We start from the raw sequence: 18,006 nt of genomic DNA, 5'->3' as shown, positions 1-18,006 counted from the left end.
GACAAAGGAGGCAAGGATATACAATGGAGAAAAGACAGTCTCTTCAATAAGTGGTGCTGGGAAAATTGGACAGCTACATGTAAAAGAATGAAATTAGAACACTCCCTAACACCATACACAAAAATAAGCTCAAAATGGATTCGAGACCTAAATGTAAGAACAGACACTATAAAACTCTTAGAGGAAAACACAGGAAGAACACTCTTTGACATAAATCACAGCAAGATCTTTTTTGATGCACCTCCTAGAATGGAAATAAAAACAAAAATAAGCAAATGGGACCTAATGAAACTTAAAAGCTTTTGTACAGCAAAGGAAACTACAAAGAAGACGAAAAGACAACCCTCAGTATGGGAGAAAATATTTGCAAATGAATCAACAGACAGAGGATTTATCTCTAAAATATATACACAGCTCATGCAGCTCAATATTAAAAAAACAAACTACCCAATTCAAAAATGGGCAGAAGACCTAAATAGCCATTTCTCTAAAGAAGACATACACATGGCCAAGAGGCACATGAAAAGCTGCTCAACATCACTAATTATTAGAGAAATGCAAATCAAAATTACAATGAGGTATCACCTCACACCAGCTAGAATGGGCATCATCAGAAAATCTACAAACAACAAATGCTGGAGAGGGTGTGGAAAAAAGGGAACCCTCTCGCACTGTTGGTGGGAATGTAAATTGATACAGTCACTATGGAGAACAGTATGGAGATTCCTTAGAAAACTAAAAATAGAATTACCATACAACCCAGCAATCCCACTACTGGGCATATACCCAGAGAAAACCATAATTCAAAAAGACACATGCACTCCAATGTTCATCACAGCACTATTTACAAGAGCACGTCATGGAAGCAACCCAAATGCCCATCCACAGATGAATGGATAAAGAAGATGTGGTACATATATACAATGGCATATTACTCAGCCATAAAAAGGAACGAAATTGGGTCATCTGTTGAGACGTGGATGGATCTAGAGACTGTCATACAGAGTGAAGTTAAGTCAGAAAGAGAAAAACAAATATTGTATATTAATGCACATATGTGGAACCTCGAAAAATGGTACAGATGAACTGGTTTGGAGGGCAGAAATAGAGACACAGATGTAGAGAAACAAACGTATGGACATCAAGGCGGGAAGTGTCGGGGGTAGGGGTGGCGGTGGTGGTGGTGTGATGAATTGGGAGATTGGGACTGACATGTATACACTGATGTGTATAAAACTGATGACTAATAAGAACCTGCTGTATAAAATAAATAAATAAATAAAGTGGAAGAGAGAGGCAGAGGAGAGCTTGAGAAAGAGAGGTGATGATAACAAGCCGTGTCAGAGAGCTGCTAAATTGCTGGCTTTGAAGATGGGAGGGGGCAGCCATAAGCCAAAGAATGTAGGTGGTCTCTAGAAGCTGGAAGAGGCAAGGAAACGAATTCTCTCCTAGAGCCTCCAGAAAAAAACACAGCCCTGCTGACATCTTGATTTTAACCCAGCGAGACTGGTGTCCGATTTTGAACCTAAAGAACTCCAAGATGATAAATTTGTGTTATTTTAGGCACTGAGTTTACAGCAATGCTACAAGCAGCAACAGAAAGCTAGTACACTATTTCACACACATCTTTCTTTATCGATATTTATAGATCGAATTTTGTTTTAATGGTGTTTAACATACTTGACTTCTCCTAAGAAGACACGTGTGCCTGAAATTCAGATACAGCAATGAGAAAAAAGGAAATGACTGGTAAGGAAACATAACTAAAAAGGAATATTGCACCTAAATGTGGGAAGCTTATATTATAAAGTTTTACCTCACATACTTAAAATATGCAGCATTTACCAAATCCAGTTAATCTAACATTCTTCCTCAATTATGTATCCAAACAGAAAAAGTACACCAAAAAATTTGTTTTCCTAGTATTTTTATAATCCCCTCTCTGAGAAATCTACAAGACTTGCCTCAACGATTCAAAAAGCATTTAAACTTGCTTATGTACTTCCACTGCTAACAGTTTTAACTGTTATAAAATTGCCTAATCATGGGGCTTCTTCTGGGGATATTTCTCCCCAGATGAGCTTTGGGGGTCAGGATCCCTGTACTTTGCTTCTTTTCTTCTGTTATAGTAACTTTCCCTCATAGCCTTTATTATATTAACTAGCTCTGATACAGAAGCTGTGTGATATTTACAGAGTCAGAAAATGTGGGGTCCTCTTGTACCTCACATGGCCTTTCCAGAGATCAATGGCATCTGTAAAAGGAGCAAACTGGACTGTAGCATCCCCTCCAACTATTAAGTACTATGAACCACAGAACAAAGATGCATTCATTTTAAAGTATACCACTCTACGCTTCAAATTATCTCCTTCACAGTGAAATGTAAAGTAATTAAACTCTCAGATGACCCTTTAAAACAAAAAGCTTGGTCCTTAATGAGTTGATTCCACTTTTAGATCCCGGTGGATACACACCCTCCTGCTACATTTAACAGAGAAATAAGCTATCCTGTACATGCAGAGAATATGGTTTTAATTCCATGATCTGGGAGTGCCCCCCCAAAAAAAAAATCTGGTCTAGATGTTCTAATTATTGCTAGAAAGAAAAGCTACTACTATGGGTCCATGATACCGTAACCAGAAATCTAAACTCCAAAAAACTCTGAAAACTCAAAGTTTTTTCATTTAAGTCTTTTGGTGGCAAAATCTAATCTGACCTGAACTCATCCAAGAGCAAAACCAACATGAACTAATGTGATGCTATTTAGTTTTTACCCCTTTAGTGTACATCTTCATCTGTCACAGAAATATTAATATGATTGTAGGGTGGTACCAAAGGTCCCACGAGAAGTGTTATATAATATATGGTTTATGCACCTTATTCTAAAGATCAGAAAAACTCTGAATTCCAAAACATGCCTTGCCCCAAGGGTTTCAAGTAAGGGACTGGGAACCTGTATTCTAAAACAACTATCATTTTCGGTAGGGGTCCTCAACTTTTTAATGGCAATGATTTACGTCACTTGTTTTAAAAGTTTTAAGTCCATTTTATAGTGAACATACTCACACAGAGTGCCCAAATGAATTCTGTAAGAAATATCCTCCCTGCAAATACTCACTTGGCTCATCTTAGTGGAGGAAGGAAGCCTGGGCTCTTTAATTTCATACAAGACTACCAATTTGGTGGAAAGATGTAAATAATGAGAGAGGTGCTGTGTCCTAGAACAACTAGGACTTAGTGATGTATTAGACATAAGTGGGGGATAAAGGAGAAGGAGGTATCAAAAATGACCTCTAATTTCTCCCTTGAACAACTGTGTAGTGGTACCATTTACTGAAATGAGGAAGAGTGAGAGGGTAGGATTCTGAAGTGGAAGGTAAGATTCTCGTAAGACAAGATTTTTTTATAAGTTCAAGATGCCTGTGAGAAATCCAAGAATACATGTCAAGTGAGCAGCTGAATATGTGAGTATGGAGTTCAGAAGAAAGGTCTCAACTATTGACATAAACTTGGGAAGGCATATGGATAATATCTGAAATCAAGGCAATGGATAGTATCACTGGAGTGTGTGTTAAGAGAAAAGGGAGGCACAGAATCAAGCTGTTAAGTTACTCGGATAGGATGAGCAACAAGCAAAGACTGAGGTGAGAAGTGGCCTGAGAGGTAGAACAAACAAGAGTCTGATGTGGGCACACGAAGCAAAGCAGAGCGTGTTTCCAGCAGGAATGACGGGTCAACACGGCTGGGCTCTCAGCTGGGGACTGAAAACCAGATTGCAGCAGGCTGACTATAAATGGCAGGTGAGGACATGAAAATAAAGTTGGTGTAAATGATGCTTTTAAAAAATACTGAAATGGCAAACAGAAATGGAGAAGCAGGTGGACAGAAACATGAAGATCAAGGGTGTAATTTTGGGGGGTGGGGGAAGATGAGAGACAGCTGAACATGTTTGTAGGACAATGACATGGATCCTAGATGCAAGGGAGACAAGGACAGAGGGCAGAACCAAAATCCTGGACAAAAGTGGAAGAGGATGGCGTCCGGAACACGCATGCAGTGGGACTGGTCTTTCACAAGAGAAAGGGTCTACATTTTAAAAAGAAACAAAACAACAGGTACAGATACAGGCAGGATTATAGATTTTGTGGTGGGAGGATAAGAGTCCCACATGATGGCACCTGTAAGTGACTAGGACTTCACAGTATGTGTGCTATGTTTTCTAATCTCACACCTGGTTCCATTCATTCTGTCTCTTTATTTTATTTTGCCACATTTACACATTTCTGTAAACTGCCTTTTAGGAACAAGGCAGAATATAAATAAAAATTTTAAAATATGAAACAGAAATGTGTTAATGGACTAGTATTCCAAATGCAAAAAGAAAATTAAATCATGTAGCATTCTATGTATACACATCTAGTAAACTTTATTCTCTGGACAAAGTCCTTTTCCCTTAATAATTTAGTAAAAGTTAGTATATTAACTTTAATTAAATTTCAGCAACTAAAATCACATGTAGTTTTCTCACCTACTGTACTCCAGGTATGGAACTAATATAAAACTTCCACGGAAGCCAAAAACATCTTATGCTCTATTATATCCCAGCTGCTTAATATAGTCCTGACATACAACAAGTACTCAATAAATACCTGTAGACAGACTAGGCCTATATAAATCAACAAGTTCCTACCCTTAAGGAGTTTACATACGAGTATGTTCTATCTTTCTGACTAGAATGATGGCTCTAAGTAGACAGTGCCCTCAAGGCATAAGAAAGCTAACTTAACACTAGCAAAGCTGGGCCCTTCTACTCTTAGTCTCCTGTCTCATTTATTGGTTTAAAATAAGTGTACTGATTAAAATAGTGAAATAATAGCAATAATTATAAGAGTAATGATATTACTGTTTAGAATGACAAGACATTAAGATAGGAAGACAATAAAAATAATAATAAAGGAGCAAACTGTATCATAATGCCTTGAAAAGAATTTGGACATAGAGTGAATCTGACATAAAATTACTACAGATTTCATGCAGTCATTTACACTTTCTCTTTAAAGTCTGAGTTAGTTGTGTTTTATTACAATGTAGTAAACCAGAGTTTATACTGTGAATGCAGTAAACAATAATTGAAGACCCTATGGAATTTTACACATGGTAAATGCTTAATAAATATTTGCTTTTAGAGGCTCAGTCTATGTTTACACATGGATTAAGGCAACTTTTGACTCAAACACCTGATTTACAACTAATCTGTACACCAACAACTGCTACTTCCTGGATATCCTGCCACTCTAGCCTTAACCCACCACCACCGAAGGTTGAGGAACACTCACCTTGCACCTAAGGCTTGACAAACCAACCACCATCAAAGGGGGAGGCCACTTCAAATCCTAGCCCTCTCAGCCTGAAATGCTGCACTGGAGGCACTGCCTAATACCACTATGGGAGCTGACCAACCCCTTAAATCCCGACCGACAGTTCAGGAGTTCAGTAAATTAATGCATTAAATAAAGTCAGTAGGCTGGCCTAGACAGTACTTATTATTTATCATGTTGTTACTAATGGGATAATGCACTTAAGTCATTGATTCAAAATATATTATAAACTCCTGGAGGTCAGAAACCATGACTTATTCATCGGTACATTCTTGTACCCATGGTAACCACTAGGTATAAGCTGGCTACGCATAAGTGAGTCCTCAGTGGAAGACAACCCTCGATCTTAAGTTCCAGTCCACAGACTTCCAAATGATTAGAAGGTTTCCACCAGTCCACGGACTTCCAAATGATTAGAAGGTTTCCACCAGTCCACGGACTTCCAAATGATTAGAAGGTTTCCATGCCTGTTATAAAAGTCAATGTCTGACATGAAAGGAAAGTGTCTTCTCATAATAGAAACTCTCATACATAATTTGCTAATGGTACTTCCTAACAAGGAAGATACTTTTATTTCATGTCACTTCACAGATGTTAGACAACTAGGAAAGAACAGTCCCTTTCTCCTTAGTACATGGAGACTGTTTCTGGACAATCAGGGACACTAAGGCTTCATAGTCTCTTTCTCTTTTTACTACTTATTTTTTTTATGGCCTGCTAATTTCACCCTGAAACCTACTAAAACGACACTCTTCTGATTGTTGAGAATCTTCTAAAATGGATATTACTCATGGGAGAGGGGGATAAACATGGTAAAATAAACACCCAGCAAATACCCATTTAGCTCCTTTTTGCACCCACTGCCTATCTCTTTAAAATGCATTTTCTGTAAATACTAAATTCCCATGAAACATTCTGATAAATATTATAATACCAGCAACTGAGTTTCAAATTCCCAGGTACTGCAACCATTTATGCCTATTATTATTTGATAGCATATAATTTCTGATATAAATTATTCCTTTAATACTTTGCTACTATTCTTTTACTAAAATGGCTACTTTTTTTAAAAAGGCAATATTACAGAAACACAGTTCAAAGTATGTTGGCTTATTTTACCAATCAATAATATCCAGTGCTTAAGGTCAACAAGGGGCCACATAACTGAACAGGGAGTACACATGTCAAAATATACTGCTCTGGAGATATAAGTTTCACTTAGAGTATTTTGAAAGTGCTAATAACAGGTATTCTTGATTAGGAATGAAAATGTTGTTTTTAAATGTGTGAGTCATATTAGAGATCAGCTATTAAATTCACTATTTGTTACTCAACCATTTAACGCATTGTCGTCATGTTTACTTATCAATACCTGTAGAAAGAGCATTATTTTGTTTGAGCAATAACTAGGACACTTGTATTCACAGTATAAAACTCAGGTTTACTAGAATGTAATAAAATTTAACCAATGAAAACTTTTAAAAAGTGTTAATGACTACACGATATCTACAGTAATTTTGTTTTTTTTTTAATATTTAAATATTTATTTATTTATTTGGCTGTGCAGGGTCTTAGTTGCGGCATGCGGGATCTAGTTTTCTGACCAGAGATCGAACCCGGGCCCCCTGCATTGGGATTGCGGAGTCTTAACGCTGGACCACCAGGGAAGTCCCTCCGCAGTAATTTTGTATGTGAGTCACTCCGTCAAATTCCTTGCAGGGCTTTATGATACAATGCACTCCCCTATACTTTGAGAGTTCGTGATCAGTACATGCCTGCACTTCTCAAGAGTCTCTAGAATTTAAATTCCCCTGCAGCCTTTCAAGAAGGATCATTCCTCATATCCTAAGGCAAGCATCTTCCCAGGAGCACAAGTCAAACAGAAAAGTCTGTCTCCTCTCTTTAGAAAAGCTTTACATAGTGGAGCTGCATTGGCACATTCTTTTCACCGTGGGGAGAGAAGCTACAAAGTAAAAAAAAAAGAAAGCATATCGGGAGAGAGCCCCGATTATATATAAAAATTCTAAGGTGCTAGTTTCACAAACTATCTTAACCATTCACAAATCTGTAAAAACATTAATAATAATAATGTACAAATCCATGTACCCATCATTGAGTTTTAACAAATATTAACATATTTTCATATTTGCTTAAGCTCCCTTTAAAATAGAAGAAAAAGTTATACGTAGATTTGGGACTTCCCTGGTGGTGCAGTGGTTAAGAATCTGCCTGCCAAGGCAGGGGTTAAGGGTTTGAGCCCTGGTCCGGGAAGATCCCACATGCCGCGGAGCAACTAAGCCTGTGCGCAACAACTACTGAGCCTGCGCTCTGGAGCCCACGAGCCACAACTACTGAGCCCACGTGCCACAACTACTGAAGCCCACGTGCCTAGAGCCCGTGCTCTGCAACAAGAGAAGCCACCGCAATGACAAGCCCACGCACTGCAATGAAGAGTAGCCCCCGCTCGCCGCAACTTAGAGAAGTCCTGCGCACAGCAACGAAGACCCAACGCAGCCAAAAATAAATAAAATAAAATAAATTTTTTAAAAAAAGCTATACATAGATTTGAAGGAGCTCTACCCAAACCTTCCTTCTCCAGAGTTACCCACTATTCCTAAAGTTAATGTGTCTTATTTCCATGTATATCTTTATACTTTTATGTACTCTCACTAGATACATACATATCAATAAACAGTAATATGCTATATTGTTTCAAAACTCTACATAAATGCATAATACAGTATTCATATATCCTTTGGCAACTTGCGTTTTTTTTTTTTTGTGGTACGCGGGCCTCTCACTGTTGTGGCCTCTCCCGTTGCAGAGCACAGGCTCCGGACGCGCAGGCTCAGCGGCCATGGCTCACGGGCCCAGCTGCTCTGCGGCATGTGGGATCTTCCCAGACCGGGGCTCGAGCCCGTGTCCCCTGCATCGTCAGGCAGACTCTCAACCACTGCGCCACCAGGGAAGCCCAGCAACTTGCTTTTTTTACTCAATATTATGTACTTGAAATATGTATCCATGTTATAAACAAAGATCTAGTTTATTCATTTTTACCAAGGGATAGTATTCCATTGCATGAATAAACCATAGTTTATCCATTTCCCTACTAAAGTACAGCTGGATTGTTCTACTTTATCACTATTTTAAGAGCTGCTATAATCATCTTTGTTAGATGTTTGCTTGGGCAATTGCTCCAATTTTAGTTAAGAATTCAGCTCAACAAAAATTCAGGTTGCGGAAGAAAAGAACCCTTAGAATGAAAGTAAATTCACCCAGATCCCACTGACCCAGTCTTTTTTTTCCATAGGAGTTGAGAAAACTGTACATTTTTCTTCAAAACCAAACTGTATGAACTGCACAATAAAAGAGTAAGTCTACAAGAGCCCCCAAAAGTACTCAATACATCTCTGATTTGAATATTTCTGCTCTATTCACGTGGATCAATTAATTCACCTATGTTCAGCTCTTCTGTCACTTGTGTGATGCTGGCAAACATTAAGACAGAATGTAAAGATGGCACCATTACATCTATAGACGAACGGGAAATGGGGATAGGAAAATAAATGTAATGCTAAAAAGGACCACGTCATAATTGGTTGCTATTTTATTTGTGGTTACCGCGCATTTTCTTAAGGACTGATATCCTTAAGAAATCTACTTCCTTATAACTGATGACTGAATTAATTGGTCATTTATGAAAAGTTAAAAGAAAAAATATGTTTTAAAAAAACTCTACCAGAAATATCTATATCCCTAATACCGTTAGAGTATGTGGTAGGTTTAATTCCACAAAGTTATTAAAATCCTCACAGCATTCCTCTGAGTGTCGGAGAAAAGGGCTCAACCTCACACTACATCAAAGCAAGCCTTCTTTTACACCAGCTCAAAAATCACCACTCTCTACCTTCCTTCCTAGTTTTTCAACTCATACCTTACCTAGTCTCATATTAATAAAGAATTATAAAAGGTTTTTACAAGTCAGTCATATTCTTTGGAAATACCTTTAGAATGGATCCAGCAATACTGCATTTAACCCATGTTTTTCATGAAAATGTGTAAGATTGATAGTACTCTTCCCATCTAATCACATGAAAACTAAAATCAGTTCTCAGTGAGGTTGTTACCATACCTTTTGCTTCTTTGACAGTCAAAATGCCCGAAGTAAGTCAAGGACAACCTAAGTTCTGAAAGGCTGAAATATGGAGAAAAGGGATTCCAGTTCACATTGCATAAATCAACTTAAAAAATAAGGGGCTCACATAATGCCAACTTAAATCCCCCCCACACAAATTACGTGTTTGGTTCTTTATGTTCTGCATCATCTTTTCAAATTTTAATATTGTGAAACAGCTTCTAACATTTCTTGCTATAGCTATGAATCTTAAGTCTGCCAATACTAGTCATTGTTTGCAAACTAAGTAATAAATTTAAACTAGGTATAGATTCCATCAGCATTTTAGGTTCTAATGGAACACATTAAAGGTTCTAATGGAACACCAAAGTTACTATAGACCAACCTGAAATCATATTTTCTCTAAATATACCCCTATATCATAAACCTATCTGGAAACTATTCCTTGATTTTTAAAAGTAAACTATAGTTCTTTTCTAAAAAAATATTCAGTTCTCTTTCACATCATTTAGAAAACAGTGAGTCAGTGGATCATGATGTAGTGGAAAAGGAAATGACTTATAAAAATGGCTAATATGTATTGAATATCTACATACAGTGCCAAGCACTGTAAAAAAAATATGATACATGAACCATTACATGTAAAGGTAACTTATGAGGAAGGTACTTTTATACCCGATTCAGAGATAAGGAAATGGAGGCAGATAAGTAACTTGCCCAAACTCAAAGATGTAAGTGTATGTGACTCCAGGTATGCTCAGGTCTAAAGCACTTCACCACTATGCTTGTATTATCAAGATTAAAATACTGTAATCTACTGCAAGAGCAAATTTTTCACTCCTTAAATTCTTAATTTTATTCTTTAAAGCCTTTTAAAGAACATTTACAGCCACCAACAAATCCAAAAGGCAACAGACTAAGGATCTGCGTTTGTGTTCAACAGTGATTTCCTTTTCCATTCTAAACCAAAAGGAGAATACTCTACTTGGATAAGCCACTTCAGCCCGTGTGCTTTTCCTCTTCCCTCATCAACAAAGACCCAAGCAGTACAACACTTCGGCGAACCTACACTTGTCTGTCTCCAAAGTAGCCCTATTACACAGAGGACCAACACCACCGTCAGGACCATTTCCTTACGACAGCCCCTATGTTATTCTGTTCCTATCTTCACTTCTCAAAAGAACTTAACCACCCTCTGCTGGATAACTTGACACGACAAAGGACTAAGGCTAAACTACTAATGCTTAATATCAAAGTCATTTTCTTTTTCCACAACCGCCTTTTCAAGCCAGCAAAACTCTCGGTTCACTCTCCACCGCGATCTGCATCTAGGAACAAACCCACCTGGGACACTCACCAAGGTTCGCCGCCAGGGACCCTGGTTTATCTGGTCGGCGCCTAGAGTGGGCATTCAATAAATCCTCCTGAATGAATTGGTGGAAGGCAGGGTGGGGGGAGGCGGGAAGGGGGGCGCGAAGGAATTTCACGACCCTGAGATCTCTGCAGTGGCGCCCGGTCTGGGGAGGAGGAACCGGGGCGACTGGGAGAACCTGGAGCCGCTGGGTGCTCCTCGACAGGCAGGTCTGTTGGTCGGACGCTGGCTTGGGAAGACGCGGGCACCGTCTCCGTGAGTCTCCGCAGCGCGCTCCCGGGCCTCGGCCTGCGCCTCCGCCTTTCTCCCGGACCCTGGCGTCCCGCACGCTGGAGGCCCCGGCCGATCAGCCCTCCGAAGCCACGGGCCAACCCAGGACCCGCGCTCGCTCACCTGCCGCTCCCGCTACAGCACCCCGGTCTGCATCCGGCGCGAGCCTGGCAGTCCCGCGGGCCCGTGAGATCAGCTGATTCACGGGGGGCGGGGCTTCTGGGCAGGGGCTGGGCGGCGAGCGAGTGTGAAGGCCGGAGATCACTCCCGACGTAGGTGGGGTTAGATGCCAACGGAGTCTGGTAGGGATCAAAATTACTAAAGGGGCGTTAGGCACCGCGGGCAACGTTCCCGAGATACTGCCTTTCCCTTAGGACCAGGCAGAGCCACGACTCCTAAGATGCACTTGGGCAATGACGTAACGTGGCGTCGCCAGGGCCTAACTACGAGCGGTTCCATGGTAACGGTGAGGAGAGTGGTTGGGAGCTGCAGTCATTTTGCTGCTACCTCAGACTGCTGTAGTCCGAAGGGTAAGTTCGTTACTCTTGACAGTGAAAAGGCTAAAATGTCTTCAGACTGCTTCTATAGACTGTACCCTAATGGCAGTCACTTCCTCCCCCGAGAATGACGTCATCGCCAGGCGGCTGGGATTGGCGCTAGTATCCGCACTTTTTACTACTTCGTTGCAACCCCGAAGGATGGAGTGTGGTAAGAGGAAATGAGTTGGCCTCTCCTGTGATCCCCACTGAGCTCTCCCGTATGCAATCTGAGTAACGCCAGTTTGCTCAGCCCACAGTTTCACGACTGTCTGCTTGTTGCAGTCACAGCCCCACCACGACTCAGCTCGCGCCCCCTAAGTCCCCTCGTGAAGATTTTCCCGAGACGCCACTCGTGACAGTGGGTGCAAACTCTACTGCTGGGCAGTGTGCCATCGCTGGACCTGTAAACCTGTATTCAGACCATCAGCGAAAGATGTGCAGTCAGGGTCTGAAACTCCTGTGCATAAATGGTCTATTAAGTTCACCAACATCCTCAACTCGATTGCCTCCTTGATCCTCCATCACCTGCAAAACCGTTAGTTTACAACAGTTCAACCAACCTTGTACACTCTTGCACCAGTGCTGGAAAAAACATAACCCTGAGGATTGGTACCACTGCAGACCAAGGGTGTCCAACTTCAGTCAGGACTACCATGTGGCCAGGCAATCTTGTTAAGCCCCAAATTGTCCGTAACACATTGCTATTCAGAATTTCTCCTATCCCTATCCCCTGTTCTTCCCAGCCCATACACTCTCCTAACTTTTTACTGAACTCTACCCACCCACCCTCTTTGGTAAAAATTAAAAAAAAATAAACTTTGCCTCCTACATTTCTAAGGAAAATGAGACCCCCCAGGGATGAATTTCCTTAACTCCCAGCAGCCGCTATCACAAAGCCTACCTGCAGCCCCAGCCTTCCTTTCCTTCGCCCTCTTTCTCCTTAGAAGTGTTCTGGCCTCTCAAGGTTAATCCCTTCCAATCCACTTAGAGGCTTGCTCCATTACTTATCGCTTCTCTTTTGTGTATTTTCAACCTCCCTTTCTCTTGTTACTCTTACTGCTAAGGATATGAGCCTGTTCCTGCATATCCATCTTTAATTTCTTTTTCCTTTGTCCTCCTTTCTTTTACTTTCTGACCTCCCAATCTTCCTCCTTCCAATCTGCAGTCTCTGCTTTTTCAGGTCTACTGAAACCAGTAACCACCTTCTAATTTTGAAAGCTAATGATACATTCTAAGAATGGAACCATTCTATGCACCCATTTAAAAGAAGGAGAATGCTCTGTATGTATTGATGTGGAATGATCTGGAAGTTAGGTTAAGAGAAAAAATGCTAGATGCTGAATCATGTGAATTGTATTCTACCAGTTACATGTTATGTATGTCTTTTCACAGGAAGAGAAAGAGAGGATATATATCCTTGTCTTTGTATATTCATATCTTGGCTCTGACAGGATGCATTAAAGTGACTGACACTGGGGAGGAAAATTGGGAACAAAGGTAGGAAAAAAACACACTTTTCACTCTATGCCATATTGCACTGTTTGAACTTGTAACTTTACAAATATAGTTTGAATATGCTTTTTTAAACTTATTTTTAAAGCTTTTAAATCTAAAAAAAAGGTACAATTTTCATTCTTATCTTCCTTTCCCTCTTTTCCTCCTTGTTTTCTGGGATACATTCCTTCTGGGTTTTCTCCTACTCCTCAGACCTTTCCTTTACATTTCAGACTCTTTCTTTCACTTGTCCCTTATATACATGGACTAAATAAATATTTATTGCACACCTATTATGTGCCAGGCACTGTTCTAAGCACTAGAGAGACACAACAATTAGCAAAACAGATAAGAGTGCCTCCTCTCATGGAACTTGCACTCTGTTGATGTGGAAGATAGTCTCCAACGATGGCCACCATCAGTTCCCCCTTCATGTATAGAAATGCCACTCTTGACATCAAGAGATGCAGTCTATAGCCTTTTCCCCTGAATATGGGCTAGCCTATGGTTGTTTTCCCAACTAATAAAGCGTGACAGAAATGAAGTTCTGATACTTCTGAATCAAGGCCTTAGAAAGAACTGGCAGCTTCCACATCCCCGTCTGAGAAGCCAGCTGCCTGCCATGCTCCAACTATACTATAGATTGATAAAAGACAATATGAAGAGATAGGCCACATGGAAGAGCATTAAGGTGCCAGTCTTCTGGGACCTTCCAGGCCAGCCCAGTTACTGGCTGAATGCAGCTGAGTGAGTGACACCAGCCGACATCAAGGTGAGTGTAACAGCCTAGTTAAGCCCTGCCTGAATTCCTGACCCACATTCCCAAGAAATAGTAACTTGTTGCTTTGAGCCACTAAGTTTGGGGGATGGTTGGTTATGCAGCAATAACTGAGACAAGTGGGAAGAGTGAGAGGTAAACAAATACAGCAGTGACTAGGGCTACAAAGAAGCAAAATAGTATAGCAGCTAAAAGCACAGCCTGTGTTCAAATCTCAGCTCTAGCACTTACTAGCTTAATGACCTTGGCACAAGTTATTTAACCTCTATGTACTGCTGTTTCTTCATCCATAAAGCAGGGATCGCAAAGTCAGCTACTTTATGGGGTGATATGAGAACTAAATATAAAGTGCTTAGAATGCTACCCAGCATATAAGTGCTATATAAATGTTGTTGTTTTGTATGAACAATAAAGAAATGTAAAGGAATAGACGGGGAAGAGTGCAATTTCATGTAAGGTGTGCAGGGCAAGCCCCTTTTCCAAGAAGACATCTAAACAGAGATCTAAAAGGAAGTGAGGGCACAAGCCATGTGAATATCTGACACTCCAGGCAAAGGGAATAAGTAACTGTGAAGGCTAGGAGGGCAGTGTGGCTAGAGCTGAAAGAGAAGAGATTGAAAGAGGCTGAATGAGGCTAGAGTTAAATGAGAAGAGGTTGAAAGGTAAGAGATAAGATCAGGTAGACAATGATCTGGTAGTAGGAGCAGATCCTCTGGGCCATGCAAAGGATGGAAAGGACTTTAGGTTTATCTGAATGATAAGAGCAACCATTGGGGCTTTGAGCAGAGGGTGTTGTAATCTGGCTTCTGTTTTAAAGGGATGATTCTTCTGCTCTGTGGAGAGTGATCCTAGTGTAGGAGTTTAAGAGCGGAAACAGGGAGAGCTGAAAGAGGCTATCGCAGTACAGTTGTCCCTCAGTACCCATGGGGGAATTGGTTGCAGGACCCCTGTGGATACCAAAATCTGCAGACACTCAAGTCCCTTATAGAAAATGGTGTAGTATTTGCATATAACCTATGCACATCCTCCTGTATACTTTTTTTAAGTTAATTAATTTATTTATTTATGGCTGTGTTGGGTCTTCATTTCTGTGCGTGAGCTTTCTCTAGTTGTGGCAAGCGGGGGCCACTCTGCATCGCAGTGTGCGGGCCTCTCACTATTGCGGCCTCTGTTGTTGTGGAGCACAGGCTCCAGACGCGCAGGCTCAGTAATTGTGGCTCACGGGCCCAGTTGCTCCGCGGCATGTGGGATCTTCCCAGACCAGGGCTCGAACCCGTGTCCCCTGCATTGGCAGGCAGATTCTCAACTACTGTGCCACCAGGGAAGCTCCCTTCCTGTATACTTTAAATCACCTCTAGATTACTTATAATACCTCATACAATGTAAACGTCATATAAATAGTTGCCTGGAACAGCAAATTCAAGTTTTTCTTCTTGAAACTTTCTGGAATTTTTTTTTTTTCAAATATTTTCAATTTGTTGTTGGTTGAATCGGTGGATGCAGAACCCGCAGACACAGGAGGGCCAAGGCAAACAGTTACCTGGCTTGGCCTAGGATGGCAGTGGAGGAGAAGGTGAAAAGGAGTTGGACTCCTGATGTGTTTTGAAAGTGGAGCCTACAGTATTCGCTCATGGATTAGAAATGAGCAATTGAGACAAAAAGAAGAATTAAGGCCTGAGTTATTGGTAAAAATGCACTGTTGCTTACTGAGATGGAAAAGACTGGGAAAAAGAGTATGTCTGGGGATATAGGGAGGAAGTACCAAGTATTCATATTCCAACGTGTTATAGATTATATTGCTAGTAAGCATCTGAATGGAAATGCCAAGTAGACAATTGCATATATAAGTCTTGTGTTGAGAAGAAAGATCAGGGCTAGAGATAAAATTTAGGAAGTTGTCCATGGAAAAGATAAGCAGCCTGAGGCCCAAACTCTATTTAGAGATTAAGAAGATAGGGAGGATCTAGCCCAGAATCCTGCTAGGTTCTTTGAGAGGAGAATTTACTTGTGTTTGAGAAATAGAAAGAAGGCAAAAGTATCTAGCACAGAGGGAAGAGTGGTAGAAAGTGAAGTTGTAGTGATCATGTGAGGGTTGGTAGGCCAGGATATGAGTTTGTTTTTTATTCTAAATGCAAGGGGAATCATCAGAAAGTTTTAAGTGGGGAAGTGACCTGATTTTATTTATATTTTTGAAAGTTCATTCTACCTAGTACTTTATGTATACGTCCAATTTCATTACACAGAATATTAAAAAGAAGTTTACTCAAGGGTTGAGATTTAGTAATATTAATATTTTTAAATTTCATTCTGACTGAATAGATTACAGGAGTGTAAGAATTGAAGCAGGGAGACCAAGGAGAAGGTATTTCATTAGGCCAAATGAGCGATGATGATGACTTGGACTAGGGTGATAGCAGTACAAATTGAGAATTAGGTAGATTTGAGAGCAGAATTGTCATGATTTAGTGATGGATTAGACATAATTTTGATTCGTATCCTGCCTGGATTTTTTCTTGAGCAAGTGATTCAAGGGCGTCCTGTTTTCTAAACTGGAGAAGACTAAGGAGAAGCATTTGGCATGGTTCAAGAGGTCTGTTGTTGGCATATTGACTTTGGGATACCTTTTTGGCATCCAAGTGGAAATATCAAGTTGGAAGTTGGGGTTCTAGGGAGAAGTCAGGTCTGGAGATAGAGATTTGAGTCATTTGCACATAGGTGCCATTCAGAGCTAAAGGGACTAGATGAACTTACCTGGGAAGAAAGTGTTGATAGGAAGGTGTAGATAAGGCTGGGACTAAGTACTGGGTTGCCCAAGCTTAGAAGTTGAGTAGAGGAGGAGGAACCAGGAAGGATGATTGCAAAGGAGTCCCAGAGAGGTAGGGGGAAAACTAGGAAAGTGCCCACTTCCCAGAAACCAAAGAGACTCTCAAGAAGGATGGCATGATAAACGGTGTTGAATGCTGCTAAATGGTAAAGTAAGATAAGGTATGAGAAGTGATTTGATAAGATGGAATCTCTGGTGACTTGGTGTGAGGAAAAAAAAATGTTCCATGCCGTTCCAATGCTACAGGAATCAAGCCATTAGCCACTGCAGTTGCCCACTGACAGTGCACCCAGAGGGGAATTCAGGATGGAGAAAAACAGGAAACATTCTGTGCCTTGGATATACTGGCCCTTAGATAATTAAGATGCATATCTAAGGAAAATTTTCAAATGACCCCAGATTCTTGCTTATTCCCATACACAGAAAAGCACTAAAATCATTAAGTTCAGCTATCTGTTCTTTGTGATTAGCAGTAATCTTTTGATGCTTGACTACACGTTTTTCCCAGTTAAAAAAGTTCATATGTATATCCTAGCTCCTCCCTTACCTCTTCAGAGCAGTTCCTCAGAGCTCTCTGAGAGGCTGTCTCCCAGGCTATTGTCCTCAGTAAGGTCCCTGAATAAAACTTAACTCACAACTTTTACGTTGTGTATTTTTCTTTCAGTAGACATTGACAAGAGCAGGTTCAGTGGAGCAATAGACAAAGAGGCTTTACTGGGGGTGAGTTTAAGAAAGAATAGGAGGTGAGGTAGCAGGGACATCTCCTTCAAGAAGTTTTGCTGTGAAGTGGAATAGAAAACTGGGGTAGTAGTTGGAGGGGAATGTGATGTCAAGGTATAGAATAGATACCCAAAACCCAAGCATTAAAAAAACAGATAATTGATATGAGAGCAAACCCAGATTTCCCATTGGAAAGAAACTGACCTTGTAAGGAAAAAAAGAAAAGATATCCAAACATGTCTTTCTAGATATTGTCATAGACTCAATACTGTCAGCACACAACCTGAGTTGAATTTAGTTATAAATATAAGCTCTTTTAGCATGGCATGTATTACACTAATTTGCAAACCTATATGTCTCTCTTGTTAGATTCTAAGGTCCCAGACTGTATTTTTCTTATTTTTTAATTCTCTAGAGACCAGCAACAGTGCCTTAAACTTAATAATTATTCAGTAAATTGTTTATTGATATCTAGCAATTTAACAATTTGTTGAAA

General features: G+C 40.4%; 2 protein-coding genes across 13 annotated transcripts in view; one reads left to right on the top strand and one right to left on the bottom strand.

Annotated features, from left to right (window-relative positions):
• The window catches only part of ALS2 (alsin Rho guanine nucleotide exchange factor ALS2), an 86,248-nt gene extending 74,801 nt beyond the window's left edge, over positions 1-11,447 (bottom strand). Inside the window, exons 1-2 of one of the 9 annotated variants that reach the window (XR_009564563.1) lie at positions 10,871-11,447; positions 9,511-9,573 (exon numbers count right to left, since the gene is read on the bottom strand). The gene's annotated coding sequence lies outside the window, so the exon portion shown is untranslated. The remainder of the gene's footprint in view (positions 1-9,510; positions 9,574-10,870) is intronic. The other 8 variants (XM_060302047.1, XM_060302049.1, XM_060302045.1 and 5 more) reach the window with 8 other exon arrangements.
• A 41-nt stretch (positions 11,448-11,488) lies between these two features.
• Positions 11,489-18,006, top strand: part of CDK15 (cyclin dependent kinase 15) — a 113,407-nt gene continuing 106,889 nt past the window's right edge. For 2 of the 4 annotated variants that reach the window (XR_009564566.1, XR_009564565.1), the window contains exons 1-2: positions 11,489-11,685; positions 13,087-13,191. The gene's annotated coding sequence lies outside the window, so the exon portion shown is untranslated. The remainder of the gene's footprint in view (positions 11,686-13,086; positions 13,192-18,006) is intronic. The other 2 variants (XR_009564564.1, XM_030854512.2) reach the window with 1 other exon arrangement.

This window comes from Globicephala melas, chromosome 7 (genome assembly GCF_963455315.2).
Source record: "Globicephala melas chromosome 7, mGloMel1.2, whole genome shotgun sequence".
NCBI classification, from domain to species: domain Eukaryota; kingdom Metazoa; phylum Chordata; class Mammalia; order Artiodactyla; family Delphinidae; genus Globicephala; species Globicephala melas.
The sequence above is the reverse complement of the archived record's forward strand: the minus strand, read 5'-3'. Positions and strand labels throughout refer to the sequence as shown.